Source organism: Salmo trutta, chromosome 13 (assembly GCF_901001165.1).
Source record: "Salmo trutta chromosome 13, fSalTru1.1, whole genome shotgun sequence".
Taxonomy (NCBI): domain Eukaryota; kingdom Metazoa; phylum Chordata; class Actinopteri; order Salmoniformes; family Salmonidae; genus Salmo; species Salmo trutta.
Genome location: NC_042969.1, coordinates 91,047,176 through 91,064,190, shown reverse-complemented (window position 1 = coordinate 91,064,190; position 17,015 = coordinate 91,047,176). Strand labels below are relative to the sequence as shown.

Here is a 17,015-nt window from a genome sequence, read left to right as displayed (position 1 = left end):
TGGTCACCATAGCAGCACCCACCTGTAGCACGCGCTCCAGCAGGTCTATTTCACTGGTCATCCCCAAAGCCAAAACTTACTTTGGCCGCCTTTCCTTCCAGTTCTCTGCTGCCAATGACAGGAAAGAACTGCAAAAATCACTGAAGCTGGAGACTTTTATCTCCCTCTAACTCTAAGCATCAGCTGTCAGAGTAGCTCACTGTACCTGTACACAGCCCATCTCTATATAGCACACCCAACTACCTCATCCCCATATTGTTATTTATCTTCTTGCTCTTTTGCACTCCAGTATCTCTACTTGCAAGTCATCATCTGCACATCTATCACTCCAGTGTTAATGCTAAATTGTAATTATTTCACCTCCTATGGCCTATTTATTGCCTTACCTCCCTAATCTTCTACATTTGCACACACTGTACATATATTTTTCTATTGTATTATTGACTGTACTTTTGTTTATGTGTAACTCTGTGTTGTTGTTTTTGTCACACTGCTTTACTTTATCTTGGCCAGGTCACAGTTGTAAATGAGAACTTGTTCTCAACTGGCCTACCTGGTTAAATAAAGGTGAAATAAATAAATTTAAAACACTCTATGCTGTAACACACATTTAACTCTGTGATGTTTTACACCTTTAACTCTATGATATAATACACCTTTAAATCTAGTATATATAATCATAGGCTACTGCATACTGTACCTATCACCTCCCTTGAAATCACTGGCTACTGCATACCTATAACCTGCCTTGGCCCTGAGACAGATTCCTATCATTTGACAGGTATCAATTTTAGAAGGCAACAATCCACATATCCTTTACCTTCCATGGTAAAAGCTGCTGGATTTTTAAATATAATTTATTATATTAGTTTATCTCATTCTCAACACCTTAAACTACAATAGTCTACAAACAAATCGTGCACTCTACTCTAGAGAATAGATGTTGGAAACATCACATTCAGGGCTGTCTATCCAGCAGGAACTTTACAGACACAAGCTGTGTTATGGAACTAGTGTAACTGATCAGGGGCGCTAGGAGTGGGCTGGGAGCTCTGCTCTTCTAGCTCTAGAACGAGACAGAACGCGATTGCAGAAAATAAGCTGCTGAGTCAAACAGGCCACCTGACGCGCGGACTCAACCGCTGATTTGTCATCACCGCTGTGTTTATCCCTTTCAGACCGCATTCGGTGACGGACTGAAAGGTTCCCGAAGTGGAGGCAAAGGTGAACTCCACCGGAAAGCAACGGACAGTTTTGAAATCGGCAAGAGACTACAACGAAGGGCGCGAAGGATGTTCTATTCACGTCGTCGTCTCATTATGTAGATAGACACAGAGAAAAGGAGCCCTTTGGAATCAAGCTCCTCTCTCTACCATTCCGGGGTTCGGGGGACAACAGAGACTGGTTGGTTACTGTTAGATTCTCTGACACTGGGAGTGAAAACAACGTGGCATTACGAAGGAAAAACCTGCCTGTTCCCTGCTTTTAGCGGTGAGTAGTGATACTTTATTGTAATGTTTTTATGGTGTTTTTTTTGGATGGATGAGAGTGGAGTTAAGAGCTGTGAGGTTATATGAGCGGTGAGCGTCAATGCAAGACATGCGCTCCTCTGGGAGAGACAAGTTCATCATTACAATCACACTCAAGTCTAAAGGTAGCCTGTTACATAACAATCCTGTCATAATAATGAGAATAAAATACGTCTAGTTTATTTTCTAAATAAGAAATACTTATCTTAGTATAAGATTCACAACAACAAGATATTACTTCTTGCTGTATTTCGTTTTAGCTGCATTAGAATATAATGTGTGACAATGATTACACCACAGACCCATTCAGCCTACTTTCAGATGAGTTAGAGCCTTTTGTCTTCACTATGTTTGTCTGCTCTTTCAGGAAAACACTTACTTAGCCCAAGCAATAATGAACACCATTGTTTCAGATTCTCCTCAATGTGTAGTTGCTGCAATAGCCAGATATTTATTTTTACAGCCTAAAGCCATATATATGTGGGCAGTAGTAAGACTGGCCACAACAGTCGCTTGGCTTTTGTTATTCATTGCTTGCTTCCAGCGTTAGCTAAGAGAGCGAAAGAGTGAGAGAGAGTGTGACCATTCACTGACAGCTGGTTTCAGTCCCTTCAGTGGACTTCTTGCTGTTAAGTGCTCCAGTCAGAGCCAGTTTAGAGTGGCCATTTCCCTACAGGGCAGGTAGATTATAATGCACACTTTTCCCTCTGTAGTGTAGGTTGCATTGAAGACTTGATCAATGTAGAATTGAGTCCAGTGAAGCATGGTGCTGTTTCTATTTGTGACAGAGCCTGGACTACTGCTCTATCCCAAGCCTGCTGCTCTCTGCTCCTTCCTATATATTTGTCACTACACCTCTTCACCTAAGTTAGGCTGAGAGGGCTCCCTGGAACTCGTATATTCATTGGTAACATACTCATACACTTCACATTAAAACTGGGAAGGATGCTTAACGCTGCTCAAGCAGAGAGTTTTTTGAAAACCTTTTGAGGGATCCATGTTGTGCATGTGGTCTGAAAACAGAATGTTTTTTATGTGCTTTTGAAAGGACCTTTGTTGTCAAAGAAAGTTCATTTTAGCCTAAAAGCATTTGCAATATGTCATTGTACATTAGATAAGTTCCACTGACTACCATCATCCAAGTGCATCGACTCACATAACCCTCAATGTTACTTGTAGTATATTCATGTTTAATGCACTTTATTGCAACATCAAGGTTGTGGGTTCGATTCCCACAGGGGACAAGTACGAAAATGTATATACTCACTACTGTAAGTTGGTCGCGGTAAGAGTATCTGCTAAGTGACTAAAATGTATATACTAGAGTATAAAGTGTATATACTAATACAACACACACAGCCTAGTGTATATACTAATATAACCCACACAGCCTAGTGTATATATACTAATATAACCCACACAGCCTAGTGTATATACTAATATAACCCACACACAGCCTAGTGTATATACTAATCCAACCCACACAGCCTAGTGTATATACTAATCCAACCCACACAGCCTAGTGTATATATACTAATACAACCTACACACAGCCTAGTGTACATATACTAATACAACCCACACAGCCTAGTGAATATATACTAATACAACCCACACACAGCCTAGTGAATATATACTAATACAAGCCACACAGCCTAGTGTATATACTAATACAACCCACACAGCCTAGTATATATACTATTCATAACCCACACAGCCTAGTGTATATACTAATACAACCCACACACAGCCTAGTGTATATACTAATACAACCCACACACAGCCTAGTGTATATACTAATACAGCCCACACAGCCTAGTGTATATATACTAATACAACCCACACAGTCTAGTGTATATACTAATACAACCCACACAGCCTAGTGTATATACTAATACAACCCACACAGCTTAGTGTATATACTAATACAACCCACACACAGCCAAGTGTATATACTAATACAACACACACAGCCTAGTGTATATACTAATACAACCCACACAGCCTAGTGTATATACTAATCCAACCCACACAGCCAAGTGTATATATACTAATCCAACCCACACAGCCTAGTGTATATACTAAAACAACCCACACACAGCCTAGTGTATATACTAATACAACCCACACACAGCCTAGTCTATATACTAATACAACCCACACAGCCTAGTGTATATACTAATACAACCCACACAGCCTAGTGTATATATACTAATCCAACCCACACAGCCTAGTGTATATACTAAAACAACCCACACACAGCCTAGTGTATATACTAATACAACCCACACAGCCTAGTGTATATATACTAATACAACCCACACAGCCTAGTGTATATACTAATACAACCCACATAGCCTAGTGTATATACTAATACAACCCACACAGCCTAGTGTATATACTAATATAACCCACACGCAGCCTAGTGTATATACTAATCCAACCCACACAGCCTAGTGTATATACTAATCCAACCCACACAGCCTAGTGTATATACTAACATAACCCACACACAGCCTAGTGTATATACTAATCCAACCCACACAGCCTAGTGTATATACTAATACAACCCACACAGCCCAGTGCATATATACTAATGCAACCCACACACAGCCTAGTGTATATATACTAATACAACCCACACAGCCTAGTGTATATACTAAAACAACCCTCACACAGCCTAGTGTATATATACTAATATAACCCACACAGCCTAGTGTATATACTAATATAACCTACACAGCCTAGTGTATATACTATTACAACCCACACGCAGCCTAGTGTATATACTAATACAACCCACACACAGCCTAGTCTATATACTAATACAACCCACACAGCCTAGTGTATATACTAATATAACCCACACAGCCTAGTGTATATACTAATATAACCCACACACAGCCTAGTGTATATACTAATCCCACCCACACAGCCTAGTGTATATACTAATCCAACCCACACAGCCTAGTGTATATATACTAATACAACCCACACAGCCTAGTGTATATACTAATACAACCCACACAGCCTAGTGTATATACTAATACAACCCACACAGCCTAGTGTATATACTAACATAACCCACACACAGCCTAGTGTATATACTAATCCAACCCACACAGCCTAGTGTATATACTAATACAACCCACACAGCCCAGTGCATATATACTAATGCAACCCACACACAGCCTAGTGTATATATACTAATACAACCCACACAGCCTAGTGTATATACTAAAACAACCCTCACACAGCCTAGTGTATATATACTAATATAACCCACACAGCCTAGTGTATATACTAATATAACCTACACAGCCTAGTGTATATACTATTACAACCCACACGCAGCCTAGTGTATATACTAATACAACCCACACACAGCCTAGTCTATATACTAATACAACCCACACAGCCTAGTGTATATACTAATATAACCCACACAGCCTAGTGTATATACTAATATAACCCACACACAGCCTAGTGTATATACTAATCCCACCCACACAGCCTAGTGTATATACTAATCCAACCCACACAGCCTAGTGTATATATACTAATACAACCCACACAGCCTAGTGTATATACTAATACAACCCACACAGCCTAGTGTATATACTAATACAACCCACACACAGCCTAGTGTATATACTAATACAACCCACACAGCTTAGTGTATAAACTAATATAACCCACACACAGCCTAGTGTATATACTAATACAACCCACACAGCCTAGTGTATATACTAATATAACCCACACAGCCTAGTGTATATACTAATATAACCCACACAGCCTAGTGTATAAACTAATATAACCCACACACAGCCTAGTGTATATACTAATACAGTCCACACAGCCTAGTGTATATATTAATCCAACCCACACACAGCTTAGTGTATATACTAATACAACCCACACAGCCTAGTCTATATACTAAAACAACCCACACACAGCCTAGTGTATATACTAATCCAACACACACAGCCTAGTGTATATATACTAATACAACCCACACAACCTAGTGTATATATTAAAACAACCCACACACAGCCTAGTGTATATATACTAATATAACCCACACAGCCTAGTGTATATACTAATATAACCCACACAGCCTAGTGTATATACTAATTTAACCCACACAGCCTAGTGTATATACTAATACAACCCACACACAGCCTAGTGTATATACTAATACAACCCAAACACAGCCTAGTGTATATACTAATACAACCCACACAGCCTAGTGTATATACTAATACAACCCACACAGCCTAGTGTATATACTAATATAACCCACACAGCATAGTGTATATATACTAATATAACCCACACAGCCTAGTGTATATACTAATATAACCCACACAGCCTAGTGTATAAACTAATATAACCCACACACAGCCTAGTGTATATACTAATACAACCCACACAGCCTAGTGTATATACTAATATAACCCACACACAGCCTAGTGTATATACTAATCCAACCCACACAGCCTAGTGTATATACTAATCCAACACACACAGCCTAGTGTATATATACTCATACAACCCACACAGCCTAGTGTATATATACTAACATAACCCACACAGCCTAGTGTATATACTAATACAACCCACACACAGCCTAGTGTATATACTAATACAACCCACACAGCCTAGTGTATATACTAATATAACCCACACAGCCTAGTGTATATATACTAATACAACCCACACACAGCCTAGTGTATATATACTAATACAACCCATACAGCCTAGTATATATACTAATACAACCCACACACAGCCTAGTGTATATATACTAATACAACCCACACAGCCTAGTGTATATACTAATACAACCCATACAGCCTAGTATATATACTATTATAACCCACACAGCCTAGTTTATATACTAATACAACCCACACACAGCCTAGTGTATATACTAATACAACCCACACACAGCCTCGTGTATATATAATTATACAACCCACACAGCCTAGTGTATATATACTAATACAACCCACCCACAGCCTAGTGTATATATACTCATACAACCCCCACACAGCCTAGTGTATATACTAATACAACCTACACAGCCTAGTGTATATATACTAATACAACCCACACAGCCTAGTGTATATCCTAATACAACCCACACAGCCTAGTGTATATACTATTATAACCCACACAGCCTAGTGTATATACTAATATAACCCACACACAGCCTAGTGTATATACTAATCCAACTCACACAGCCTAGTGTATATACTAATCCAACCCACACAGCCTAGTGTATATATACTAATACAACCCACACAGCCTAGTGTATATACTAATACAACCCACACAGCCTAGTGTATATACTAACACAACCCACACACAGCCTAGTGTATATACTAATACAACCCACACAGCTTAGTGTATAAACTAATATAACCCACACACAGCCTAGTGTATATACTAATACAACCCACACAGCCTAGTGTATATACTCATATAACCCACACAGCCTAGTGTATATACTAATATAACCCACACAGCCTAGTGTATAAACTAATATAACCCACACACAGCCTAGTGTATATACTAATACAGCCCACACAGCCTAGTGTATATACTAATCCAACCCACACACAGCTTAGTGTATATACTAATACAACCCACACAGCCTAGTGTATATACTAAAACAACCCACACACAGCCTAGTGTATATACTAATCCAACACACACAGTCTAGTGTATATATACTAATACAACACACACAACCTAGTGTATATACTAAAACAACCCACACACAGCGTCGTGTATATATACTAATATAACCCACACAGCCTAGTGTATATACTAATATAACCCACACAGCCTAGTGTATATACTTATTTAACCCACACAGCCTAGTGTATATACTAATACAACCCACACACAGCCTAGTGTATATACTAATACAACCCAAACACAGCCTAGTGTATATACTAATACAACCCACACAGCCTAGTGTATATACTAATACAACCCACACAGCCTAGTGTATATACTAATATAACCCACACAGCCTAGTGTATATATACTAATATAACCCACACAGCCTAGTGTATATACTAATACAACCCACACAGCCTAGTGTATATACTAATATAACCCACACAGCCTAGTGTATATTTACTAATATAACCCACACAGCCTAGTGTATATACTAATATAACCCACACAGTCTAGTATATAAACTAATATAACCCACACACAGCCTAGTGTATATACTAATCCAACCCACACAGCCTAGTGTATATATACTAATACAACCCACACAGCCTAGTGTATATACTAATACAACACACACAGCATAGTGTATATATTAATACAACCCACACACAGCCTAGCTTATATATACTAATACAACCCACACAGCCTAGTATATATACTAATACAACCCACACACAGCCTAGTGTATATATACTAATACAACCCACACAGCCTAGTGTATATACTAATACAAACCCCACAGCCTAGTGTATATACTAATACAACCCACACAGCCTAGTGTATATACTAATATAACCCACACACAGCCTAGTGTATATACTGATCCAACCCACACAGCCTAGTGTATATACTAATCCAACACACACAGCCTAGTGTATATATACTAATCCAACCCACACAGCCTAGTGTATATACTAAAACAACCCACACAGCCTAGTGCATATATACTAATACAACCCACACAGCCTAGTGCATATATACTAATACAACCCACACAGCCTAGTGTATATATACTAATATAACCCACACAGCCTAGTGTATAAACTAATATAACCCACACACAGCCTAGTGTATATATATACTAACATAACCCACACAGCCCAGTGTATATTCTAATATAACCCACACACAGCCTAGTGTATATACTAATCCAACCCACCCAGCCTAGTGTATATACTAATCCAACACACACAGCCTAGTGTATATATACTAATACAACCCACACAGCCTAGTGTATATACTAATACAACCCACACAGCCTAGTGTATATACTAATACAACCCACACACAGCCTAGTGTATATATACTAACATAACCCACACAGCCCAGTGTATATACTAATTTTACCCACACACAGCCTAGTGTATATACTAATCCAACCCACCCAGCCTAGTGTATATATACTAATACAACCCACACAGCCTAGTGTATATATACTAATACAACCCACACAGCCTAGTATATATACTAATACAACCCACACACAGCCTAGTGTATATATACTAATACAAGCCACACAGCCTAGTATATATACTATTATAACCCACACAGCCTAGTGTATATACTAATACAACCCACACACAGCCTAGTGTATATACTAATACAACCCACACACAGCCTAGTGTATATACTAATACAACCCACACATAGCCTAGTGTATATACTAATACAACCCACACAGCCTAGTGTATATATACTAATACAACCCACACAGTCTAGTGTATATACTAATACAACCCACACAGCCTAGTGTATATACTAATACAACCCACACACAGCCAAGTGTATATACTAATACAACACACACAGCCTAGTGTATATACTAATATAACCCACACAGCCTAGTGTATATACTAATACAACCCACACAGCCTATTGTATATACTAATACAACCCACACAGCCTAGTGTTTATACTAATATAACCGACACAGCCTAGTGTATATATACTAATATAACCCACACACAGCCTAGTGTATATATACTAATACAACCCACACAGCCTAGTGTATATACTAATATAACCCACACAGCCTAGTGTATATACTAATACAACCCACACAGCCTAGTTTATATACTAATACAACCCACACAGCCTAGTGTATATACTAATACAACCCACACACAGCCTAGTGTATATACTAATCCAAGCCATGGTTAAAATAACGGTTCTTGAAAAGGTAGAATCAATTTCCAGACCTCTTCTCACAACTCTTGTCAGTCTGGAGTTCTGATTCATTTAATTGTGTAAAGAATTAACAAAAAATCAGGAGAGAGGACCAGTCTTGAATGGAACCGCTTTAACTTGTTGCCTTGAACGCAGCTCTGGGAGCTCATGAATCACCAGTTTCTACTAATTGCCAATCAGCCTCCAAGCTGGTTTTCAATACTTTAACTCGTTGCCTTGAACGCAGTTCCTCAACAAGCATCAGCTGCAACTCATTGGTAATCAGCCTCCACACCTGTCCACACCGGCCTTCCCTGTGGCTCAGTTGGTAAAGCATGGTCTTTTCAATGCCAGCATGGTGTGTGCAAAGCCAGGGTTGTGGGTTCGATTCCCACGGGTGGCCAGTACAAAAAAAAAGAAATAGATGAAATGGATGCATTCACTACTGTAAGTCGCTCTGGATAAGAGCGTCTGCTAAATGACTAAAATGTCCTCACTCTCCTTAATCAGCACTTCCACCCTACTTAAACCTGACCAACCAAACATTAAGTCTGTTTGTTCTGCACTACATGTCATGTTACAAGCCTGAGCAAGTTAATTGTAATGTTTTGTTGCATCTGCTTCAGTTCAGGTCTTCTTCACTAACCTCTACTCTATTTGTCTCACAACCTGGCTGTTGAAATCATTTGTCTCTTGGTGTGGCATGCTTTAGTTTCATTGTTTTCTATTGCTGTCTTCAGGCTCTCTATATCCCTCGTTCCCCTCATATCACAGACCAGCATGCTGCCTGCTTTCATGACATTTCCTCCCCGCCGACCTGGCTAGTTTTGCGGCCTGTTCCCTGTATGCTCTTCTTGGTGTATCTCACGACTGTCCGCGGACCTGCTTCACCGACTGCACCATGGGAAGTATCGTGGCGATGAGGCTGTGCAGCCAAACATCGCTTTCTTAATCTCGGTTATTCAAACATTGCCTTGTACAGTAATTTATTTTCAATACGTTCTGTATTAATTTCCATTCATGTTAAGAGTAATTGATATAAAGCAGCTTGGTGCTTGTCATTATGCCATGAATTAAAGCTTGTGAAGGACACGTGTGCCAGTCCATATGACTGCAGGCCTCACTCGGTATCAGCTTGTTGCAGATTGGCCACATCCTGCCATCCTGCAGACCAGCCTTCTCACTCTAGAGATGTCATTGCATGGTGTTGTCCAGCCATGATTGTTCTCTTGGTATTTTGCTCTCTCCCCCTAATCTTCCAATAAACTACTTCAACCTCTCTCCAGTCGGTTGACTATGGCTGCCCCTCCTTCCGTGACCTTATCCACCTCCACCCATGTTGCGTACCGCATGATGACAGCACGCATTCGAGGGCAACCATGACAACGCCTCCAACTCAATCATCAAGTTTGCAGACAACACTACAGTGGTAGGCTTGATTACCAACAATGATGAGACGAGGAGGTGGAGGAGGTGAGGGCCCTCAGAGTGTGGTGTCAGGGAAACAACCTCACACTCAATGTCAACAAAACAAAGGAGATGATCGTGGACTTCAGGAAACAGCAGAGGGAGCAGCCCCCCCATCCACATCGACGGGACAGTAATGGAGAAGGTGGAAAGTTTTAAGTTCCTCGGCATACACATCACGGACAAACTGAAATGGTCCACCCACACAGACAGCGTGATGAAGAAGACGCTACAGCGCCTCTTCAACCTCAGGAGGCTGAAGAAATTTGGCTTGTCACCAAAAGTACTTGCAAACTTTTACAGATGCACAATCGAGAGCATCCTGTCGGGCTGTATCACCGCCTGGTACGGCAAATGCTCTGCCCACAACCGCAAGGCTCTCCAGAAGGTAGTGAGGTCTGCACAACGCATCACCGGGGGCAAACTACCTGCCCTCCAGACCACCTACACCACCGGATGTCACAGGAAGGCCAAAAAGATCATCAAGGACAACAACCACCCGAGCCACTGCCTGTTCACCCCGCTACCATCCAGAAGGCGAGGTCAGTACAGGTGCATCAAAGCAGGGACCGAGACACTGAAAAACAGCTTCTATCTCAAGGACATCAGACTGTTAAACAGCCATCACTAACATTGAGTGGCTGTGGCCAACATATTGACTCTAATCTCTAGCCACTTTAATAATTAAAATTGGATGTAATAAATGTATCTCTAGTCACTTTAAACAATGCCACTTTATATAATGTTTACATACCCTACATTACTCTTATCATATGTATATACTGTACTCTATACCATCTACTTCATCTTGCCTATGCCGCACGGCCATTGCTCATCCATATATTTATATGTACATATTCTTATTCATTCCTTTACACTTGTGTGTATAAGGTAGTTGTTGTGAAATTGTTAGATTATTTGTTAGATATTAATTCACGGTCAGAAGTAGAAGCGCAAGCATTTCGCTACACTCGCATTAACATCTGCTAACCATGTGTATGTAACCAATAACATTTGATTGGATTAACAACAAGTTAAGCTTTATTTTGATGTATTGCACTTGTGATTTCATGAAAGTTAAATATTTATAGTAATTTAATTTCAATTTCACGCTCTGCAATTTCACTGGATGTTGGCCAGATGGGACGCTAGCGTCCCAATGATCCGCAAGAAGTTAACTTTCCTGTCTGCCCTTCCATTTGCTTCTCTTTCCCACTTCCTAAAATCATCCCAGTCTATTCTACTTGCCTTGCCTTTCTTGGTTTCTTCAAAGTCCTGCAATTTCTTTCAACATTCTGCTAATAAAGCTTCACTCAATGTTCCTTTTAAGGGAAAATCTGCTACCTTGTGCCAGAGCAGTACCTGTTTCAGAATGTCATTGCCCCATTTATCTCCCATTACCTTCACTGGTTCAGTCATTGGGTCAGGCAGGCAAGGTTCTCCCTTACTGCTTTTGGTTTCCATTGTGAAACTGTCAATACACACACACACTCAGAACTATGGGTTAACTCAAAAATAAATTGACCATGGGTTATCTCAAAAGGGGGTGTTTTTTCGCCATCAAAATGTGTTTTTATTTCGTTATGTCGTTTAGAATTTTGTACCATACAACATTTTGCATCAGGGAAATAAAGTATGGGTTTTATGCACATAACCAATTATTTCCCAAGTATATCCAATTCTCCTATGGCTCCATTGGTCAAATTGCGGCCTGCTAAAATAATGTGTGAACCTGCAGGAATATTTTCATACTTCAATCTCATTTTTGACCAATTTGATTTGAAATGGTCAGTGATTTGTTTATTAACTTGGCTTTCGAAGACTTTAGAAAGGCAGGGCAGGATGGATATAGGTCTATAACAGTTTGGGTCTAGAGTGTCACCCCCTTATAAGAGGGGGATGACCGCGGCAGCTTTACAATCTTTAGGGATCTCAGATGATACGAAGGAGAGGTTGAACAGACTGGTAATAGGGGCTGCAACAATGGCGGCGGATAATTTTAGAAAGAGAGGGTCCAGATTGTCTAGCCCAGCTGATTTGTACGGGTCCAGGTTTTGCAGCTCTTTCAGAACATCTGCGATCTGGATTTGGGTGAAGGAGAAGCTGGGGAGGCTTGGGCGAATTGCTGTGGGGGGTGCAGGCAGTTGACCCTGGTGGGGGGTAGCCAGGAGGAAAACATGGCCAGCCGTAGAGAAATGCTTATTGAAATTCTCGATTATCGTGGATTTATCGGTGGTGACAGTGTTTCCTAGCCTCAGTGCATTGGGCAGCTGGGAGGAGGTGCTCTTGTTCTCCAAGGAGTTAGAGCTACAGGATGCACATTTCTGTTTGAAAAAGCTAGCATTTGCTTTCTTGACTGACTGGGTGTATTGGTTCTTGACATCCCTGAAATGTTACATATCACGGGGACTATTCGATGCTAGTGCAGTTCGCCACAGGGGGGTAGTCGTTTCAGAGATAGTGCTTCAAGAATCACTGTTTAGTGTTTGAGCATTCAGAAAAAAATTATATTGTGCATTGTCGTAAGGTGTTAATTCTGTCCATAGAATGGTGTACATATGCAGGGAGTGACACCACACTGGGTTATAGAGAAATCTAGAAAAGCAGAAATCTTCTCAGTCAATGAGCCACAGTAGGTCTCCTGATGGCGTTCCAATCGTTTAGGAGTTTTTGGTAAGGCATGGCAACTGCAACTACCTTGGTTATTTGTGAAGACCATTTTATTCGGGCTAGCTAGTAGTTCTTGAAATGTCAGTCCCATGTGAATTGACTACAGTTAGTGACGTCCAATCTGGCCCCTGCCAAAATGTTTTTACAATCACAATCACTAGTCTCCTTGTTTCACAAACTAGTGGATTTATGTTGCAATCACTATTTCACACTCACAAACAAACTTAAAGGGTCTTCTCATTGTGAAACATTTAAGGATGTCAATCGAGATTACGATTGACATATGTGTATATACAGTATGTGGATAGAATATGTGACCCGTTTCAGGAAACTAGGCATATGTTGCAAGTCCCGACTTCACAGGAGAGCTGTTTAACTTTTTCACTTTTTCATTTTTTTGACAAATTTTATCAATGTGTTTTTTTTTGCAGAAATGCTTTCTGGAGCATATGAACTTTCATGTGCCTCAATAACAAACTTGTATGCCATCTGAAAATACTAATAAAATGGTTAAATTACAAGCCTTGTTGGTTAAAACCTCGTGAGCGTCTCATCCCGTTAGCGGGATCATTTTCCAGCGAAAAACTCCTAGCGACATCAGCATAACGAAATTCAATATTTTTTTTTTTCAAATATAGGACTGTCTCATATCGTTTTATAGATACACCTCTCTTGAATCGACCCTCGTCGTCCGATTTCAAAAAGGTTTTACAGGAAAAGCACAACATTAGATTATGTTAGAGGAGTACATGGTAAAAGTAGCATCATTTGAATTTTCCGACCAACCACATGCATCACAAATAACCAAAAAACAGCTAAATGCAGCACTAACCTTTTACAAACTTCATCAGATGACACACCTAGGACATCATCTTACACACAGCATGCATTCTTTTGTTCAATAAAGGTCATATTTATATATAAAAACAGCATTTTACATCGGCGTCTGACGTTGGCTAACTATTTTCCCTCAAATGCGTCCCGGGAAACAGTGCTACAATTTACTAAATTACTATTCGAAAACAATTTTTTTATTTTATATTGTCAATCTAAGATTTATAGATGAATATCTCTTGAAAACACCTGTCATAACAGATTTTAAATTAACTTTACAGGGTAATCACACTTTGAGATAAAAGGGGATGCGATACTCAGAAAATGAGCTGGTAAACCTAGCTCGGCGCCATCTTGGAACAATCGCATATCACATCTAATCTTGTATAATATTGTCAATAATCCCTTACCTTTAGTTGTCTTCATCAGAAAGCACTTCCAGGAATCCCAGGTCCATGACAAATGTATTTTCAGTCGAAAAAGTCCATCCTTTATGTTCCATTAGCTTGCTGTTGTTAGCGCGTCTGAAGGCTGTATCCAAATGCTGCTCCGGGCGCGGGACTGCGGTTTCGAAAAATAACTTTTTTCCCTCCTTTAGGTTCGTTCAAACATGTCAAACGTTGTATAACATTAATCTTCAGGGCCTGTTTCAACAAGAGAGCCAATAAGATTCGAGTGGGACGATTGTATTGTGTTTCAAAACGTTTCCAAAGGTGGGGGTAGACACGGCCGCCGACGTCACAATGCTGATGGCTCTCCTACTGTGACCAATTGCCACAGCGTCTCCTTCATTGAGTTTCGACAGTAGAAGGCTCAAAACACTTTGTAAAGACTGGGGACATCTAGTGGAAGCAATAGAAAGTGCTCAATGAACGATATCTCACGTTGTGAATAATAGGCAAAGCTGTGAAGTCGAGTCCACAATTCCGAATTCCACTTCCTGTTTCAATCGGTCTCGGGGTTTTGACTGCCATATGAGTTCTGTTATACTCACAGACACCATTCAAACAGTTTTAGAAACTTTAGGTTGTTTTCTATCCATATATAATAAGTATATGCATGTCCTAGCTTCTGAGTTTGATTAGTAGGCCGTTGAAAATGGGAACGAATTTTTTTCAAAATGCGCTGTGGCGCCCCCTATCCTAGGGTAGCGTCACAGAAAAAGGTATCAACCTTCCCACTAGCCATGATTGGCTGAGATAATGAGTGGACTGGACAGGCCGAAAGGAGTTCGGATTGGTCTCCCATATAGAAAGCTTCTGTCTATTTGAGCGGGTTAGTTTTAAAATCAGTGGAATTAGAGTATGATAGCTAAAGAGATGGAGAAAATACCTGCCTTCAGATTACATCTTCAAACTAAGGGCAACCATGGCAGCCGTGACAGGGAGACATGTCCATCATGCATGATGTATACGGGTAAGATAGTCTAACGTTAGCTAGCTACATTTTCAGATATTACACGTTTATAATTTTGACAGTGGTTTCATTTCAAGTTAAAGTGAACTGTTAGCTAGCTAACATTAGCTGGCTGGCTCCCTAGCTAGAATTATGTGTATGACGTTATTATTCATATCCCAGAACCTTTTGCTTTGCTAGTAAGAGCCTAATGTTACAGCTAGCTAACGTTGAACCTGGTTGGTTAGCGCCCAGCAGATTCATGCAGGGTAGTAATGGCATGATTTGGCACTGTTCATTGTTTAACTAGCTAGCGTTAGCTGGCTGGCTCATTAGCCTACGTGTGTGTGTGTGATCTTGCACATTGTTTACCTAGCTTGGTTCATTGTTTACCTAGCTAGCTACATGTCTTAAGCTAAAGTGTACATCACCCGTTGAATATGGCCAGTGTCAGTAAACATCGGCAAAAAAGCGTAATGAAATTGTTGCCAGCAGAGCTGGTTAGGCTGTTTTCACGTTATCCAGAGGTAAACAAATCATTGGCTAGAGCGTCAAGTGTACGCTCCGAGAGCGAAACGAGATGGGTGGGGCTAAAGCTTAAGAGGGTGTGAACGATGCTGAATGGCTGTAGACAAAGAAGAGCTCTTCACTAGATACCAAAACATTCAAAGGCCATTTTCTCAAAAGTGAGTTTACAAGTTGATCAACTTTCTAAGCAGAATTACTTTTCCATTGTTCCTCAAATGCGGTGTATCGTATACCGTTTTGTAGCTCTTGAGTCTCTACTTTTATCCATTGAAAAAAAAAAATGTAAAAAAAATTCAAATTTTGCTACATAAGACCGAATCCAGGTGGCGAGTCACACATGTATGTCAACTTTTAAGTTTACATTATATCCTTGCCTTTCATTGTGGCTGGCAACGTGACATTGTTGCTCTGCAGCTCCAAATTTACTGTCTACATCAATATGACAGGAGCCACTAGCCAGTTAGCATGCAAATTGTTAAACGGGAGCATCTTTACTTGTGAAATATAATAGCTACACTCTTGAATAATACAACCAAACCATTTAATATAACACTCCATATACCAAACCATATAATATAACACTCCATATACCAAACCATATAATATAACACTCCATATACCAAACCATATAATATAACACTCCATATACCAAACCATATAACACCTTTGGAA

General features: G+C 40.0%; 1 protein-coding gene across 1 annotated transcript in view; it reads left to right on the top strand.

Annotated features, from left to right (window-relative positions):
• Positions 1–1,046: 1,046 nt before the first annotated feature.
• LOC115206740 (contactin-5-like) overlaps positions 1,047–17,015 on the top strand; it is a 503,383-nt gene continuing 487,414 nt past the window's right edge. The window contains exon 1 of the mRNA XM_029773946.1: positions 1,047–1,491. The gene's annotated coding sequence lies outside the window, so the exon portion shown is untranslated. The remainder of the gene's footprint in view (positions 1,492–17,015) is intronic.